Source organism: Pleurodeles waltl, chromosome 6 (assembly GCF_031143425.1).
Source record: "Pleurodeles waltl isolate 20211129_DDA chromosome 6, aPleWal1.hap1.20221129, whole genome shotgun sequence".
In the NCBI taxonomy this organism is placed as follows: domain Eukaryota; kingdom Metazoa; phylum Chordata; class Amphibia; order Caudata; family Salamandridae; genus Pleurodeles; species Pleurodeles waltl.
In genome coordinates, this window is record NC_090445.1 from 1,245,251,953 (window position 1) to 1,245,271,349 (window position 19,397).

The window sequence follows — 19,397 nt, forward strand, 5'->3', positions numbered from 1 at the left end:
CCCACCAGAATGTGTCAACCAGATGTTCATAATCCCATAACCGTAATTTACTCTGCCATGTGGTGGGGCATATTCCTGGAGCATTCTACCAGCAGGTTCAGTATCCTATGATTCACCTGTTATGCATCATACAGGCTGCCTGTTATTGTGGGTTTTATGCATTTGGCCTTCATGCAAGCCCCGACCTCACTTCACAAAGGCTTACTTAATCTACTTTCTATCTACTTTGCAGTGCATCCTTAATTTGTAAATATAATAAGTATAAGGATCCTAAGATTTCCATAGAAGCATATCACTGGTGTTGCCAAACGGTAGGGTTGCCAAATACCAAGACTGTCTAGTCTTGCATTCACCTGTTGCCTTTTTCTTTTACCACACTACACCCTGTCTGTCTTGTGATCTCACTCATGTAGATTATTTTACATCACTCATTTTTCCTACTATTTTCCTATCTTCCTGTTCATCATTTCACTCTTTTCTGTTTTTCTTTCTCTGGTCTAGGTTAAAGTCTAACGATTACAAATAGGACCCTGTGCACAAAATGAGTGTTGGTTACCACTCCCTGCTACCACTGGCACAAACTGAGCACTGCTACATGACCACCCTGGCAGAAGGGGACCACCCCAAGGATCTGCAGCATTAGATATCTTCTAAATAAAACAAAGAGTCATCAGGGGCATCCCAGGCCATAAGTTAGCAGAGGTGGGCTCAGTACTCTATATCTGGTTCCATGTGAAATCAAGACTACATGAAATCTTTTGAAAAAACATCCACTCTAAAATACAGAATGCCAAATCTCAACTTTCCATATATACCTCTTTTCTAAAATGTTTACCAGTGTTAATTCCTAAATTGTGCTAAGTTCACTTTCCACATCATTAAAAGAAAATTATGAATTACTATTCTAACTTCAAATCCAGGTTATTTTAGGCAAGTGCTTGTTAGTGGGATTTGGTGAAGAGGGTAAGTTTAAAGGTAGCTATTTGTGCATGGTAACAATGTATGATCATTTATATTTTGCAGCCCATGGAGGTCATTTAAGGTTTGGTGAAGAGGTAGCTCCCATCCCTCAAATCTATGATTCCACACTTTTGAGAGGTGGGTGTATTCATATGGTTTCTGACAGCAAGGACTCAGTAGATTCTGTCATTTTGACCAGTTGGCCAGTCAACCACAGAGCAGGTGGGTAATAGTGTGTGATGCTCTGCCCTAGCACCACTACTGTTTCCAGGTTGGGACCATCATATAAGACATGGTGGACATAGTAAGAAAAGGAGAGAAATATCTGATTATCAGGAACAATCTTTTCTGCTTTTCAGAGGCCAACCTCCACTGTGGTGCATGACCTATTAAAACTAAAAAACATCCGTACCAAATGAGCTGTAACATCAGGATAGTGCACTCAGCATTCAGCACAACAGGTGTGAATCCCAAAATGTGGCATGTGGCCATTACTGAGTAAGTGTAGAGTTTCAACATTTTCTTAAAAATCCCTGGTGATGGCCATAAGATTTCAGAGTGAAATATCCACAGCATTCCTGATTGACCACTGCTAAATGAGTGAATAGCCCCTTGATTTGTAACACTTCCTCTCAACTTGCAGACTAGTAGGAACCACTTCTCTAAAGGCATAGTCAGTTGAAATGAAAACCAACTTTTCATATATATCTATTTTCTAAAAGGTTACCAGTTTTAATTCCCAAATTGTGCTAAATTCACTTTCCATTTCTTTAAAAAATAATGATAAATTACTATTCTATCTCCAGATGAAGGTTATTTTAGGCAAGTGCTCATTAGAGGGATTTCGTGAAGAGGGTACGTTTAAAGGCAGATATTTGTTCATGGTAACAATGTATGGTCATTTATATTTTGTAGCTCATGGGGGTCATTTAAAGTTTGGAGAAGAGGTAGCTCCCATCCCCCAAATCCATTAATCCACACTTTTGAAAGGTGTGGGGATCATACGGTTTCTGACAGCAAGGACTCAGTAGATTCTGTCATTTTGACCAGTTGGCCAGTCAGCCACAGAGCAGGTGGGTCATAGTGTGTGATGCTTTGCCCTATCACTGCTACTTTTTCCTGCTTGGGACCATCATATACGACATGGTGGACCTAGTAAGAGAAGGAGAGAAATGTCTGATTAACAGGAACAATCTTTTCTGCTTTTCAGAGGCCAACCTTCACTATGGTGCATGACCTATGAAAACCAAAAAACCTCCGTACCAAATGAGCTGTAACATTAAGATGGTACACTCAGCATTCAACCTGACGGGCGTGGATCGCAAAATTTGGCATGTGGCCATTACTGAGCAAGTGGACAGTTTCACTATTTTTTAAACAATCCCTGGTTATGCCCATAAGATTTCAGAGTGGAAAATCAACAGCATTCCTGATTGACCACTGCTAAATGAGTGGATAACCCCTTGATTTATAACTCTTCCTCTCAACTTCCAGACTAGTAGGAACCACCTCTCTGAAGGCATAGTCAGGGGAGATGAAACCAATGAGTGTTTCCAATGTGGCTGAATCGAAAGAGATCTCACTAGAGGGAATCATGCCCTTCTTGACTAGAATGCAGCTATGATGTTTACCTCCCTCTCCTCACTCTTTATTCAGGTTAGCAATTTGATGACTAATGTCACAGAATAGAAAGAGTAGAAAAGACTCCTTAGACCTTTCACTGTTAAGGCATACACAGGCGGTTTCCCTTCCTGCTAAACCACTCTGGCTGCTGCTTGTTATTAGCTGGGGTGGGACTTGGTCCCTCAGCTTACTGTGCATCCAGAGAGGTGGGACTGAAGCACACATGTTATAAAGCAACAATGGTAGCCCTGAGCACAAGTCTCAACAGAGAGTTTTCCTGTCTGCTACACCACTGTGACTGCTACTTGTCATTAGCTGGGGTGGGACTCAGTCCTCCAGCTCACCAAGGGCCCAGAGGTGTGGGCCTTAAACACATGTGCTATAAATTGCCAATGATACCCCACAGCATGGGTCTCAAGAGGCAGTTACCCTGCCTGCTAAACCACTCAGACTGATGCTTTTCAGTAGCTGGGGTGGGACTCAGACCATCAGCTCACCTTGCACACAGAGGGGCTGGGCTGAAACACACATGCAATAAAGCCTCAATGGTAGCCTGCAGCATGAGACACACCCAGGCACGAGCCCGGAGAAGACAGGGCCAAGACAAGCAGCCTTAGCCTATCATCGCCCAGAAGTTCTCCTTGATTCATGGTAGTTATTCCCAAAGAGGCTTGCTGTTAGTGTGCTAAACGGGTCACTCAACTCCCATTTCTTGCCAACCAGCAGAGTAGAGTGGTGTTTCATCCTCCTTGTAAGATGGGAAAAATAAATTACCAGGAGGGGAGGCAGTTCAAACATCTTCCCCAAAGACTGTATGTCAGAAAAGGCAATAGGGGTGGGAAGCACAGAAATGCACTTTCAGAATGCAATACAAGTCCTTCCCTCCACAGTTTGCAACCTGTGTTTTTGGATACCACACCTATAAGCTCTTACTCTAACCTTCTCTTGGTTTCTACTTCTACACCCACCATTTCTTCAAACATCTCTCTCATGACTTATAGCCTCCCAGCTTCTCGAAATTCAAAACCGAAAAGGGCAACTCACTTGAAACTAACAGACAAATCAGTGATGGTCCCTGACATTTCCTACGCAACATAAATACACACATGAGAAGTTTGTTCAGTGTAATATCTTACCCACATTACCCTTACCATCAGAGAGGAAAGCAGACTTGACTCCCCTTCTTGTAGCTCTGATCGAATGGCTATTATTATGCAGTGTTACCTAAAGAAAATTAGGTTTCTCCTAAAAGCATAACCTGCTCCTTTACCCGTCCGTCAAGAACTGGTGGAACAACATCTAGAGGCTTTACAAAAAAATTCTCTGACACCAATGATTGAGAATTATAGAACCTACCACAGAAATAGTGCAACAAAATGATTTAGAATCACAGATAGTTGAAATAAATATTGCTTCCCCCTATTCTTAACCACGCAGTTCTCCAGCACCTGTATATAACAAGGTTGATGCAGTCAATCTGAAGGCAAGGACTTTCAGGCTTATGAGAGGCCACACAGTAGATGAACATGGCAGATTAACCCAGTTGGCCCAACCAATAGGTCGAACCTTCATTGTCCACATCTTCCCCCCAAAAGCATGCCCTAACTAATTGTACTCATATATGTCCTACTTCTCCCGTCCCAGTCCAGTGAGGATTCCTTGGCTCTAAAAAACAAAACCACTTATTGGCTTAGATCTAACATGGGATGAACACAGGATCAATCACAGAAGTCTTGTTCAACACGAGAGTCCCTTGGATAGGCATTTATCCCAAGGACCTGCCAGGGGATTGTGTGCTTATCAACTTCAAGATTCCAGTGATTACTGAGTTATTATTACTGCTCCTAAACAAGATGTCTTCACCATTGAGTCGAATCAATCCTCTTCCTCTAGGATACTTTTACAGGCTGGTATGTTCCCCCAAAAGCCCTGGTCCCAGTTTCCATCCTGGTCAGCAGCTGTACAACATTCCCACCCAGAATTCTTTTAACGTACTTTCATATCTAGATGACCAAGACTGACACTGTAGGAACTCTGAAAGTAGTGCCCCAGGAAAATGGGGCACCAGTTGTTTCTTCTAATTTGGACCCTTCCAATGTGCAAGACACCTCCCCTATAGACTTGGTTTCAGTGGTGCTCATGGGCTACTGCTAGCAAGAACCAGACCTAGAGGGTCCTCCTGGAGGGCAATTGCAGGAAAACACTCCTGTTCTTTTCAACTGAGTACCACGGTAATTACTTACTTTCTAGACTGCACAATTAAAGAGGTCATTTGTTAGTTTTATAGTGGAAGCTACTTAAACACCACCTAGCTGACATCTTGAGTTTCCATTTAGGGAACTATGAGTAATTTGTGGTCCTGAAGAAGCGCCATGGATCTGACTTTTCTGGACCGGTGGACTCAAAACATGTCAACCTCTATTCACTTTTGATTTTTATGACAACCAGGGCCCATTATAGTCCAGGAGTAGTCTATAATGTCTCTGTTCTTGTGGCTTTTTAATCCTGCCAGGAGCGGCACATAGTTAAAAGATTTTGGTAAACCCCTAGATTGTTTGAACCATTCACTAGTTTTTCTCAATGACACTTAACATTGCACATTTAACCCTATATATTTAGGAAACCCTCTCACTTATAGGCTTCACAAAATGGCATTCAATAAAAGATCTCCACCAAAGTGACCCTTCGCGGGGCCCGTAGGACATTGCAGTGCCGGTCCTACGAGGAGCAGCCCTATGATGAAGCATGACACCATTTATCGGGGTGTGTGAGGACACCAAAAATGAAGGCAGTAATTTACCTCTTTTGACCTGCGTGCATGTGCAATTTTCTAAGACTTTCCTGGTTAGAACAGTATTGCCTTCTTTTGTTCATTGATAGTGGCAAAAAAGCCAGGATACTGGACCTTCTTTGGCTGTCAGTCCCACCTCCTTTCATTGAATTTGTTTAAGGTTTTAGTCCCAGGTTTTATTCACCTCACATGCTTTTAGTTAGTGTTTTTAGTAACTTATTATTTGCAATATTGACTCTAAATGTTGAGTGTTTACACACAGCAGAGACATTGGTGCTACGTTGTGTAAGTTAATTTTTTTCATTATTTAAATGAGTTTGCTATTATGGCCTGCACTTTGCACTTTATTAGGCACATTAATATAATAAAAGTCTGAGATCCCAGGTTTCATGACCCATTTTTCTACATTGAGTAAGTTTGAATAGCCACCAATTTTTTTATGTTGTGCAGACTCTTTTACCGCTTTAAAAAATATTTATTTATGGGCAGCACTGTCACTTTACTATAAATGCAACTGATTCCAAAACCGTGAGATCCCTGTTTTTATTTGTTGGCCTACTTCTTGCTTTGCCTGGCTTTTTAATGTCAAAAATATTGTTTCTTATTTTATTGCATTAGCTCTTTACCTCGTACAATATGGAGTCTAATGCTGCTATGCATCACAAGCTTCCAGAGTTTCTAGTGCAGCAATTGATTGCAACATAAACTATGTAAAAATTCAATTTGATTTGTATCGCCCCCAGTGATCTATCTTATGTACTCTAAAAATTATGGCATGTGTAGGTTGTATGACCTTTTGTTGCACTAGGCAAATTTGTGCTGTATTTTAACAATATTGTTTATTTGCCTGAAGGTTTTTATTCCCTTTAATAGTGATGTTGTAAGTGCATCATGCATTGTATGTTTTATGGAATGCAATTTCTGAAATAAACATTTTTTACTACTGCATGCAAACAATATGCGCCCGCCATTGAGGAACAAGAACACCATTGGGGCAGCTCTGCATGGTGTGCAAGTGACAAGAGATCCAGGAATGGATTTCCAAACCTCCTTCATGTGCCTCGAAAGATGACTCAAGAAAGAGTTACTTACTGGTGTAAGGAAAATCCAGTCCACGTGATCTGCCTGCACATTGTCTGATCCAATGATATGCATCATTGCCAGTGAGAATAGATGACATTACAGTCACTAACCCTGCTAATGTACAAACATATCCAAAGATTTGGAGTGAGTGTACCCCAACTGTTGTCTGATCTCACTAACACATGATGATTCTGGATGAGTCCACCCACCTATTGAAGGACTGCAAAGATACTGTTAGTAACTTGCAACAGGAGCCCACATCAAATGGAGCCATGCTGGACGCTACAGTGACTTGAAGGTTTCACAGCAGAACAGGAGAGCATGATAGCGGTAAAGTCATGCTTCAGGACTGAGTAAGAAAATAACCTGAGCTGCAAGACTGGACTAATGAGAAGCAAAGAGTGAGAAAACAAAAAATTGCAGGGATAGTAACAGTGCAAACTCGGCATATCAGAGTATAAAATCTACCAACTGCCATTGCTAGGCAAAGTGTAATACTATATAAATGGTGCTTAAATCTTCTCTGGTCCCCATTGACCCCAAATTCTCAGTTTTCCCTTGCTCTTTCCACCTTGCCAGGGAAGGGATGTTGTGTATTCCCCTGTAGCATCAGTCTCCTAAGCTGCCAGAGGCCCATCAACCATAATCTCCATGGCAAGGCTGAAGTTTAGAAAGCTTGATGAGTCTTTCCTGATATGTGCTGTAATCTTTGGAGAATGCAAGTTCTGTAACTTCTCTGAAGGCTCTGAGAAGTAAGAACTGGCGGCAAAATGGTAAATGTCCACTTGCCCAATTTAGACATGCTGACATTTTGTCATTTTGTACTCTTTGTTCTCACCAGGTAGAACCTGGTGGTGAGGAACAGTAAAAACATTACAATGTTCCCCCTGTCATGGGAGAAGCCTCCGATGGTGAGGAGAGCATTTGTTTTTTTCTTGAAATTTTCTTTTTGAAAAGAAAAAATACTGTATTCTACAGGACTTTTAATGCAGTAAACAGTAAAATGCATTGGCAAGAAACACCGTTCTTGGCGGTCATTTGTAAATTAGGTAGGCGGCTTCTTCACCCTGGGACACAGTGATTTGCTCAGTCCCTAGGATCCATGGACCATTGCCTTGATATAAATCTGGGCCTTAGTCTCTCCACCCTCTACTCTGCTATAAAAGATTTGCTCAAATCTGCCCAGAATCTGGTCCTTCTGAAGACTAAGGGGGTCATCATGACCCCGGCAGTCGGTGATAATGTGGCGGTAGTACCGCCAACAGGCTGGCGGTACATACCGCAACATTATGACATTGGCGGGTTGGCTGCAGCCAACCTGCCAATTTACCGTTCCGACCGCCATGGCGGTAGCAGCTGCCAGGCCAGAGATAAGAATCTCCAGCGCGGCGGCCACTATTGTACCGCCAGAAGCATCATGACCCTGCCTACCGCCATGGTTTTCGTGGAGTTGCTTCCCTGTCACTGGTAGGAGGCACACCCACCCCCCAAACACTCCCCAGATGCCTCCCACACTCCCTCCATCCATGCCCCCTTCCAGTCCCCCACCCCCCATTCATGCACACTCACAGACACGCACCGGGCATACACACACTCACTCACACAGGCATACACACATTCATTCACGCATGCATCCATTCATTCTTGCACACATCCGAACACACATTCATACTGACACGCAGACATGCGTTCACATCACCATTCATGCACGCATTCTCACACATGCATACACACACACAGAAAACACTACACACATTTGCATTCACGCACACACTCACACATTCATGCACACAACAACACACACACACACACAACACCCCCCTGCCCCCTCCTCTGTCAGAAACCAAACTTACCTGCATCCAGGAAGTCTTCCGGCAGCGCCCACCAGCAGAACACCACCAGCCTGTATTAATTTTTCATATACGGGTGGCGGGGGTTTGCTGGTGTGGCGCTGGTGGTGGTAGCAGCGCCACCTAAACAGCATCTGCCAGTATGGCCACAGCCAGATTTCCAGCCTTCTTGTGGCGGAAATCCATCTGTGGTCATAATTTGGCAGACGGATGTAAGCCGCGGCGACGGTCTTTTGGAGGCTGCCACCGCAGCGGTAGGCAGCGTTTACCAGCAACCTTATAATGAGCGCCTAAGTTTTGAGATGGACTCATTTGGCATTTAGAAGATTCAGGATAAACCTATGATGGTCAAGAGAGGAGCAAAATGACCTTCATCACTACTAAAACCTGGGTCTCTAAGAGAGCATGAAGAAACCAATCATCAAAATAAGGCTAGATTGACCTCCCCTGAAGACGCAAAAGTGCTATCACCGGGTTAGCCATCTTTTGGAATACTCCAGGCTCTGGTTTCAGATCAAATCATAAAACATTTGAACTAGCTATGATTACTCTGTACACAAAATTGAGGAGTGTCTGATCATGAGTTGGATTATGAAAATATCTATTCTGAAAATCCTTTTTTGCTAAGAATTTCATTCAAAACTGTCAGAGGGATAATCTTCCAAACAGTGTCCGTCATGAACAGGATTGTTTTATACACTGACTGACAATCGTCAGGTCAGGACCATCCTGAATCACTCACAAACACTATGGAGTAAATTCCAGACCCTAGTTCCAGTAGAGTGAATAAAATGATCACAAGCTTTGCAAGGAAAGACTAAATGGCATATGCCAAAGCTTCGTTCTTTGTCGAACAACATGGTCATGACCTTAGCTTTGTCTGGAGATGGAGAAGATGAAACCTCAATTATATACCCTGTCCAGATCATCTGTAAAACTCAGGTGTCTGATGTAGATTCCTCCTAGGTGATCATTTGGTGACCTCAGCCATGTATGTCCCAGGAGAGACCAGGAAAGTCAGGATAGCCACAGGGGAGGTCACCTCTAAACCTGTAGCCATAGTGCCCCAAGAGAGGGAGGGTATCTTTGACTGGTTTAGGGTGGTAGTCAGTGCTGACCTCCCCCTAGATTGTATCCTTGGCAAGGACCTCCCAGAGGTGAATCTGGACCCAGATGAAGTCGCCCAGGGCGCCAGCCCAATCCAACGTCCTGGGGAGCCAGTCCCTATAGTTAGGAGACAGGGGTCCTCAAGAAAAGCAAATAAGAAAAGGAAGGGTAGGCCACTCTTAAAGAGAGTTCCAGGGAGCCAAAGGCCTTCTGCTTCAGTAGGGGGAGAGCTCAGAGTTGGCACTGGTGAGGCCTCACCTGACCTCAAGGAAGTCCTGAGTAGTCAGGCAGCTGTTCAGCTACAGGATGTTGCCCCTGCACTGACAGAAGGGAGAGTGGAAGGAGGGTGCTTGCCACAAGAGGTGTTAACCCCGACTCTCAACAGCAAGAGGTGTGCCAGGACCCCCAGTAGCCCCTAAAATAGCTCAGTCACATGTCAGTGAGATCTTAAGGTGTGGTTCTGGGTGCTGACACCTGCCAGTAACCTCTGCTGGGTGCTAGCCTTCATGGCAGCACTGCACTTGGCCTGGGAGGCAGACCCCAGGGCAAAAAGAAAAGTAGGCCCCTGACCCTGTTGGTCATGGTGGGGTTGGTCAACTGTTGTGTGACCTCTTTGGGTAAGCTAGGTGTCACCCTAGCAAAGTTAGTGATAGGGGAGGTGGGCAACTCACTACCCAAGATGGCAGAGAGAGAGGAAGAAGACCCACCGAGAGGGAAGTTTCTGTTTAAGATGGGTCCTTTCACTGTTGGGATGGGTTCACTACCTAGAGGGAGTGACCATGATAGGAGGATGTAAAGCAGAGTAGTCCCTGCAAAGAGATATCTAGTTTTCCTCACTGTCTTCCTCGCCTAACAAGACAAGAAGACTCTCCCAGGTTTGGGCTGAGTCTCCTGTGCGTGTGGGCTGGGGGGGCTTGTGTGGGAAAACAGGGCTTATTGCAGAGGCCCCCCTAACTTTTCCCCCCATTTTACACTTTTTGCTGGTGGATTCCTGACACTGATGGTGCCCTGGGTACAACTAACCAGTCCTAGGGCCTGTGCTCAGTCTAAAATGAGAACGCAGATTAGGCTAATTATAATTGACTAAGTCAACCTACCTATAAGTCCCTAGTATATGGTAGGGCATGTAAGGCTAGGGACCCCAGCATAGGTGTGCCCCCATAGGTAAACTTCTGAGGTGCCCAGTGTAATTTTAAAGGCAGGTCTGCCTTGCTGGCTGCTTTTACATTAAAGTTACGTGCAAATTCGACTTTGGAATGAAAAATTGTTCCAAAGTCTTAAACTACCTTATTCTTACATGTAAGTCACTCCTAAGGTGAGCCCTATGTGCCCCTAGGAATGGGTGCCATGTATCTATAAGCAGGGACCTTATGAAAATAGTTTTTATAAGCCCTGATGAGGTAAAACAGCCAAATTTGTGTTCCCTCATTGTAGTGAATGGCCGCCATAGGCTAGAATGGGAAGACTTTGTTTTAATTTTAAAAGTCCCATTAAGTAAAAGATACCTCAAGTTTGGTATCAGATTCATTGTTATAATAATTTCCACAACTTTCAGTTTTTGGATTTTATGTAACTTGATCAGGTAAAGAGTTTTAAACTTTACCTGAAAAGTTGCCAACTTCAGCCCTGCAGTTTTTTTTCTGCTTTTCTCTGATTGGCCAGCCTCTGGAAGCCTGGCCAGGCTGCCTTGATGATGTGTGAAGTGGCCTGACTCAACACAAAGAGATGTGCCTGGGGAAGGAGATCTTCCCTCAGCAGATGGAGAGGCAGGAAGGGGGAGGGCTGCCGAACTGGTCTTCAAAGGCAGGGTAGGACATTTGGAGCAACCCAGCACCTCCCTCACATCCTGCAAATCCAGACAATTAGGTGCCCCCCTGATTAGATTAGGAGAGTGCAGGAGAAGGGTGTGTTTAGGATTTTTAGCCACACCAGTGGGTGGACTCAGCCAGATGTATCCTCCAAAAATCACTTTCAGCCATGATGGATTTTTGAGGAATGTTGCTCCCTGGGATTGATTTTTGCAGGAAGTGGTCACCATAGGGGGAAGGGCCCTGCACCTGATTAGAGAACCAGGACCCCCCTGTTTTTGACCCACAAGCAAGGGTAAAATTGGCAGACCTGCACCCACACCTCAGTTCCCTGCCAGATCCCTACCAGGAAGAACTACAGAAGATGAAGGACTGCCCTGCTGGACACCTGGCCTACACCTAGACACTGTACTCTGGAGGACTGCACCAGCTGCCCACTTGGTCTTCAGCACAAGAAGGACTTTGCCTAGCTTCAACTGGTTCAAGAAGAGACTCCCTGTTTGCTACAGGTGAAAACTTGCTAACCTGTGTCCCCTGCACCAACTCCTGAAGAAACCAACCAGCTGACCACTGTTCAGTGGCCAAAAAGGAGTTTGAGCCAGGTACATTCTGGGAGTTGTAGTCCGCACCCTCAAGGAGCATCTCAGAGCTTCTGGAACCTAGGGGTGAGCTGTGGACCTCAAATGAACCTTAAAGGAACATTTGGAAGAAGATCCAGAAGTTTGGAGAACTTTTGGGAAAAAGCTCCATAAAGGGACCGGCCCTCCGCGGCAACTCTAGCCAGCTTGCCTCAACCGTGACCCGGCCTGACTTGCAGGTTCGTCCCAGTGAAGAAAATCTCTGAAAAAGTGACTAAGTCTGAAGGTAGGAATTTGACCGGGACCTCCCAGGCAGTATATCCGAAGAGGGCTCCAGGGACGTCGGATCAAGATTCAGGTTTGCCCCGGTCAAAGGATTTTCATCTAAAAAAAATTAATAAGTCCGAAGGTAAAAATCTCCACCGAGGGCTACCACGACGCATATCCGAGGAAGAGTTCCAGGAGATCGGATTGGACTGTTAACTTAGTCCCGCTGAATAAAATCTCCAGAAAAACGACTAAGTCCGAAGGTAAACTTTTGACCAAAGCCTCCCTTGAGCTGTGGCCGAGCAGGGCTCCATCACGGTCGGCCTCAAACTTTGACTTTGCCCAGGTCAAGGTGCGACCAGATTAGCGCTATTAGTTTCTAAGTGCTAAAAAGCATTTATTCTTTCAAAATTCATATCTCCGCTTCCCCTTATCCGATTTAAATAGTTTTGGTATTATTTTAAAGATAAAAATATAATCTTTTTTATACCTTGGTGTTGGATTTTTATTGTGTTTATATTTGACAAATTTACTTTTTGTGATTTTTAAATGCTTTACACATGTCTCCTAAGTTAAGCCTTGTCGCTTGTTGCCAAGCTATCAAGGGTTGAGCTGGTTTTAATTTATTGAGACCTAACTGGACCTAAGTGGAGGTAAGTGGCCTATTGCTAAGTGTAGGTACTTACCTGTCCTTACCAATAACCTGTTTTCCAACATGTACCCTGTTGTGATCATCTGTAAAACTCAGGTGTCTGATAAAGATTCCTCCTAGGAGTTTAGAAAATGTTGTTAGCCTGCTCCCACTGGCAAAACGCGACCATTTCTGGCATAATCAGGATCTCTGATGCTTCACCCGAGAGCTCTGTTTTTGTTTTGTAGGATGATGATCAGTGTAACTTTGTGTCTGTATTTATGAGACTGGGATTGTGGCTGCTGTTTCCTAGAAGGCTGATAACATGAAATCTTTTTTCCAGAGCTTAGAGGAAAATGGTTGATATCTGTTTTTGAATGTGGAAATATGCTTCTTTTCTTTAAGTCCTCTATGCTTTTTCTCCTCTCTTCAGTGCCAAAATATTGTGTACCTTTAAAAGGTAGACAGGCAGTCATTTATTTCTGGGCTGAGTATGTATTCTGCTCTTTTGCCAGTAGATTACATTGTGCTACAACCGACATTCCAACGGCCAATGCTAATGCTCTTGAAATGTTGAAAACAACATCTCATTGAAACTCATTTGTGTCAGTTCATGCTTTCTAAAAGGACAGAACATTCTGTTCCACTCTCTGTAGCAATGAATATTTCTTTGAAGTCACATATGAAAGACTGAGCAGTGTCTGCTCCATAAATACCATTCTAGAGGGCAAAATGAGATCCACAGTACAATTCTATCTTGTTGTAAGTTGGATCTCTTAAGACAGCGTCTTCAGAAAATAGATGCACGACCCACCAGGCTTCCCACCAATAAATATATCAGAACCAAATTAGGCAACTTTGTGTCCATATCGAGTTCAGGATACAAGTGAGCTACAAAGCTCAAAACATCATTCTATTTAAGGTTTTGTTAGCTTTGTTAGACAGTATCACTTCTGAAGAGCTTATCAGAAATCTACAGTTATTAAGCAGTCCAGAGACCACAAGCAGCAATCCTAGCCCTTCCCAGGTTTTTCTTCGACAGAGAACTTCGGGGCATATTTATACTCCTTTTGCGCAGAATTTGCGTCATTTTTTTCGAGGCAAATTCGACGCAAAACTAACTCCATATTTATACTTTGGCGTTAGACGCGTCTAGCGCCAAAGTTCATGGAGTTTGCGTCATTTTTTTGCGTGAACACCTTCCTTGCGTTAATGATATGCAAGGTAGGCGTTCCCGTCTAAAAAAATGACTCCCAGGCATGTGCGTGGTATTTATACTCCCGGGCAAAAATGACGCCCGGGAGTGGGCGGGGCAAAAAAAACCGCATTTGCGCCGGATTTTAACGCCTGGGTCAGGGCAGGCGTTAAGGGACCTGTGGGCCCAGAATGAGCCCAGAGGTGCCCTCCCCTGCCCCCAGGGACACCCCCTGCCACCCTTGCCCACCCCAGGAGGACACCCAAGGATGGAGGGACCCACCCCAGGGACATTAAGGTAAGTTCAGGTAAGTATTTTTTTGTGGCATAGGGGGGCCTGAATTGTGCCCCCCTACATGCCACTATGCCCAATGACCATGCCCAGGGGACATAAGTCCCCTGGGCATGGCCATTGGGCAAGGGGGCATGACTCCTGTCTTTGCTAAGACAGGAGTCATGTTAATGGGGGTTGGGTGTCTTAAAAAAATGGCGCAAATCGGGTTAAGGCGATTTTTTTGCCTCAGCATGACTTGCCCCATTTTTGGACGCCCAAACGCCATTTTCACCCACGCCGGCGCTGCCTGGTGTACGTCGTTTTTTTTCACGCACACCAGGCAGCGCCGGCTAACGCCATTCAATAAATACGGCGCCCGCATGGCGCTTCAGAATGGCGTTAGACGGCGCTAAATCTTTTGACGCAAAACTGCGTCGAAAAGTATAAATATGGCCCTTAAGCTCAGAAAGGACCCTACTGAAGATACCGAATTAGGAGTAGTAGTTACCACTTCTCATAATACAGATTCCCAGGAACTGACAACAATTTATCCTTTTTCTGTTGTTTTTGCCCACATGTATTCAGGAATGCAAAAAACCTAAACCCTCTAACAATCACACTTAGACTGTTTATTAGATTCCTGCCTTGCTTTGAAGTTAAAATATTTCAAACAAGCTGCCACTTCTTTAATTACAAAATTATTATTGCTTCTCTTATGAAAGGTTTGGCTGCCAACAACCTTAAATTAGCAAAAAAAAGTGCTGAAGCTCAAAGAACAACAATCTGCCCACTTCAATGCTACACTACTGGAAAAACTGGTAACACTTCAGTATCAAAATGTCATTGAAGGTGGTTGCTTGCTAGGAAACATACTAGATGTTTTCAGAATATGTTTAGAAATTGACCAAGTGATTACCTCATAATTAGATGATTTGTGGATAATGGTCAACAAAGGTGAACAAAGGATTATCATCCTCTTGGACCTCTTTGCAGGCCATGATACCCTACTACGTTGACTCTCCTATCAGCTACCGTCCTTCAGTAGATAAAATCTTTCTTTGCAGGCAGAACCCAATGGGTTCCAATTAGCCCATTCTCCTCCTTGCCCATACCTCTCTATGAGGGACACTATCAGAGGTCAGAATAGTACCACTTTGTGTTTAATTTGTTTCTGAAGCCGTAGGCTACCTGTGAGAAATCAGGTTGTTGGTTGACTGAGGTGTGAGCCCTGGTCAAGCAACAGCCACAATACCTTGTAGGATGAACCACAAAAAGCAACTAAATTAACCTGTGCTTAACCCTGAGTAGCTTGGCACATATAGCAGTCAGACTTAACTTAGAGGCAATATGTTAAGTATTTATGCAACACACAAACAGTAATAACGTGAACACACAACATAAGAAAAATCCCCAACTAATTTTGAAAAATAAGGTAAATTTTAATAAATTATTTGACATAAAAAAATCCAATCATGGGCAGTGCAGGCGGTCCCACGCACAGCCCCGTCGCTCATTCCCCTAGCCCGGCTGCAATGTTAAGGTCCTGTTCACCGCCCTCTGGCCCAGCAGTGAACCCCTAATAGGGCTGGTGGGGTTCAGGCGGCACAGGCGGCCTGATGGCGGCAAGAGTTTCCAAACTCATAATGAAGCCCAAAATGTCTGAGAAGGTAGAAGTTCAGCGGGGCAGGGCTGCAGGAGTGCCCGAGGTGGGAGCCTCATCGTCAGATAGCCGTGGAGAGGAGCCACGTTGAAGATTTTTACCTTCGGACTTCAAATGGAAATCAAATTCACCAGCAGGACAAAGCAGAAAACTGTAGCCAAAGGCAGTTCACGAGATAGGATACCCCTTTCGTGAGGGAACGCTAAAACTGATTTGCTGTTGCGGAGAAGAACGTAGGAGGAGAAGTTGCAAAATCAATCCGACCGGCAATGCCCCTTGGGTGGATAGGCAAGCAGACTGGTTCTGGTCTCTTCCTGGCTCTCAGAGCACTTTCAGGCCAAATTCTAAGTTCTCAGTTTTGGGAATTGACCATGTGGACACTTTTTGCACCGCAACCAAGGGTACAGGAGTCGATGGAGACCTCTTGGGGGTTCAGGGCTCACTCAATCTGGGTCCAGGTGAGGGTTCAAAATGGTGGGACCCTGTTGTGTCCCTGTGGCTCTGAACAAGGCGCCAGCAAAATAGCCCTTGGAGTCACTTCCTGAAAGTCCTGGGTGCAGGTGAAGAAGCAGGGCTCAACAGCAGGTCTGGCCTCTGAGGGTTCAAGGGAGGCTCCGAGCAGCAAAGCTGTTCTATCAGGTACAGCAGCAGTCTGGCAGAGTGCACAATGTCATGCACTCCCCTGTTTCCTACCAGGGAGATGGTGCTGGACCCCCAATCCCAGTGTGAAGCAGTGTGAAACAAGGAACAAAAATTCAGTTTCACAAACTGCCCCCGATTAGAAGAGCAGATGGTATAAAACAAAGACAAATAGAAAGGCCTTGATGGGCCTGCTCAGCTTCCATGCAACACTGCCTAGTAGGATCTGAAATCCCTGGGCTGCGTTAGTGCAGAGGACTAGAAACAACAAGAAGCATAGTTTATCAACAGTTCTTAGCTCACAATGTTTTAACAATTGCTCACAAACAATATACCCTTACATGCTTCATCATAAATATTGCAAAGGGGAGCAGAAACAATTCCAAAAATAAACTGGAGTTTTTCTGGCACTCCCAAATAGGTTATAACATAGAATGTTCGGATCAAAACTCAAATGCAGGTTGGTGAGCTAGAAGCTTCTCCAATACTCAATACAACTTAGTCAAGAAATACTGTAGAAAAAACCTTCAGTTCAGGTATAAATAAGTTCGGAGCACTCCCAAGAAAAGAGTCCGGAGCTCTTGGGACTCTTTGGGTGTGAGCATTTCATACAATGTCCAATTCCCAAGCATGTACTCATGCCTTCATAAAACTAAGTCTTGGATTATTTAAAGAATACTATTGTTTAGTGCACACTAACCTGAATATCAAGTACTTAGCCGTGTCTTAGTTCTTTAACTGGAATCTGAAGGAAGATGGTGGGCTCTGGTGGAAGAAACACAAGAAGAGGCAGAATAGTAGTAAAGAATGTAGACACAGGAATCATTGCAGTAGTCAGGATCACAAGATCAGCAGGAAGGCTTGGAAAACTAGAGTACTGGAAGTACTGATTCAGGTTCAGATGGAGTATTTATGCTGGAATGAGAGACTGTTCCAGAAGGCATGTGTCTCGCATGGAAGAATGGAGCTTTCCAAGTAACCTAGGGAAGAGCATGTGTTATACAAAACAGATTTGGTCTCTTGCAGGTGGCAGGTGCAAGTGGCAGATGGAAACAATTAACAGTTTAACAGAACCCAAGAACATTATGGTAAAAGTCAACAGGTCAGAGCAGATACAGCTAACTTCCCATAAAACATGTGGTTCATCTGCAAGTGCAAGACAGAACAAACTAGCAACAGTTCAATGGTTCAAGAGCTCTGGGAGGGGGGACCGTGAATTGCACAAGACAATAAGGTGCCAAAAGGGAAGGATAACATGAGCCCGGTTTGTAGAACCCACAGCACAGAGGGCACAAGATGGGGTAGTGAAAGTGGGGGTTGTGACACACACCAGGTCACACCAGCAGGCAGTTCTCAGAGAGTCATTTCATAGGTCTAGTAGTAAACTGAAGAGTGGGCCTGATAGCCCTATTTTTATACCCTGGTACCCTGGCCCTTGAAGGTGGGAGAGGTTTCTGAAAAGGTTCTTTGAAGTTCTGGGAGTTGTCTGCCTCCCCTGCCCTGGCTCCAAGCAAACTCCACTGACAATACAGGGTTGTTAGGCCTATTATGAGGAGAGAGGACATAGCCTATCCAGGTGCTATTGGGGCTGTGATCAGCTCCATCCCCCCATCCTGCCAGTTGATGGGCCATTCAGGCTTTACTAATCCCATTACTGTGTGACTGTCTTGGAGGAATTAACAAAGTCCGAACTGTCAGCTACACCCAGTCATGTGCCCCAAGACAGGCTACAGACACAAAGGGCAGGAAAATGCCAACTTTCTAAAAGTGGCATTTTCAAAATTGTAATGATAAATTCAACATTACCATTAAAGAGGGTTTATCATTACATGTCCATAGTTTCCAAACATGATATGTACACCTCCTCTCATTTGGGAATTACAGCTTATTAAGTGTAATAAGGGATTTCTAGTGTTATCCTGTGGGAGGGGTAGTCCTCACAGTGGTGAAAAATTAATTTGGGAGTTTTTCACTACCAGGGCATGAAAAAGTCAAAAGTACTTGTCCTACCTTTTAGTTAGACAGCACCCTGCCCTATGAGCTACTTAAGGTCTACCTTAGGGGTGATGTATGTAATAAAAAGGGGAGTGTTAGACCTGACACGTGAAGGTAGTGGTTCCCCCCAAAATATTTGCTTTTCTCTAGGATGTTTTGCTGGTTCTCACAAAGGGCCTCCTGGTCCTGGGCACTTTCTCTCTGGAAGTACAGTGTAAAAAGTGCCAGCATCATCCGTCCATCCACCTGAAAGTAACACTCGCCCATCTGTGCATACTTACACCTGGTTGGTTTTCCTATATAGGTACTGGAACTGGCATCACTTGACAGGGTGTGCACATTTGCCCACAGGTATTCTAATATAGGAACTAAGGGCCATATGTTCGAACACATTTTCCCATAGACACAGAATGCTTGCTACATCTGGCCCTAAGTCTGATAGAGCAGACCAGGATTGCTACACTTGCACCTTTGTGGTGGCTTTAACAAAAGTGTCCCACATGCTCCTGAGGACATGGGGGTGTACCAGGGCATCATTCCCCAGGGAGTGCCGAACACCCATGTGTGTTCTCACCACCTATGAGAGCTGTTGTACACATAAGGTAACATGATAGAATGAGTAATTAAGTCTGGCTTTAATAATTGATTGCAGGGTAGCAGCCTCATGATGTTTAGTATTGTTGAATTCACCATGACAAACTCCCTTCTGATGGTAAAGGTGATTTTCTCATCAGTGCCCTAGAAATGCCACTTCTACGAAGTGGGTATTTCTAGGTTCTGAAGGGTTCTGGTGTCTTGTAAATTAGGCCTTACTCCAAGGGTTGCAGGGGAAGAGTACATTTGTGCATGCCCCCAGCGACTGCTATAAAACTAGGGCATCCAGCACGACAGATCCCTGCCATTTGGGGTCTGGATAGATGGATTGGAGAGAGAGGTT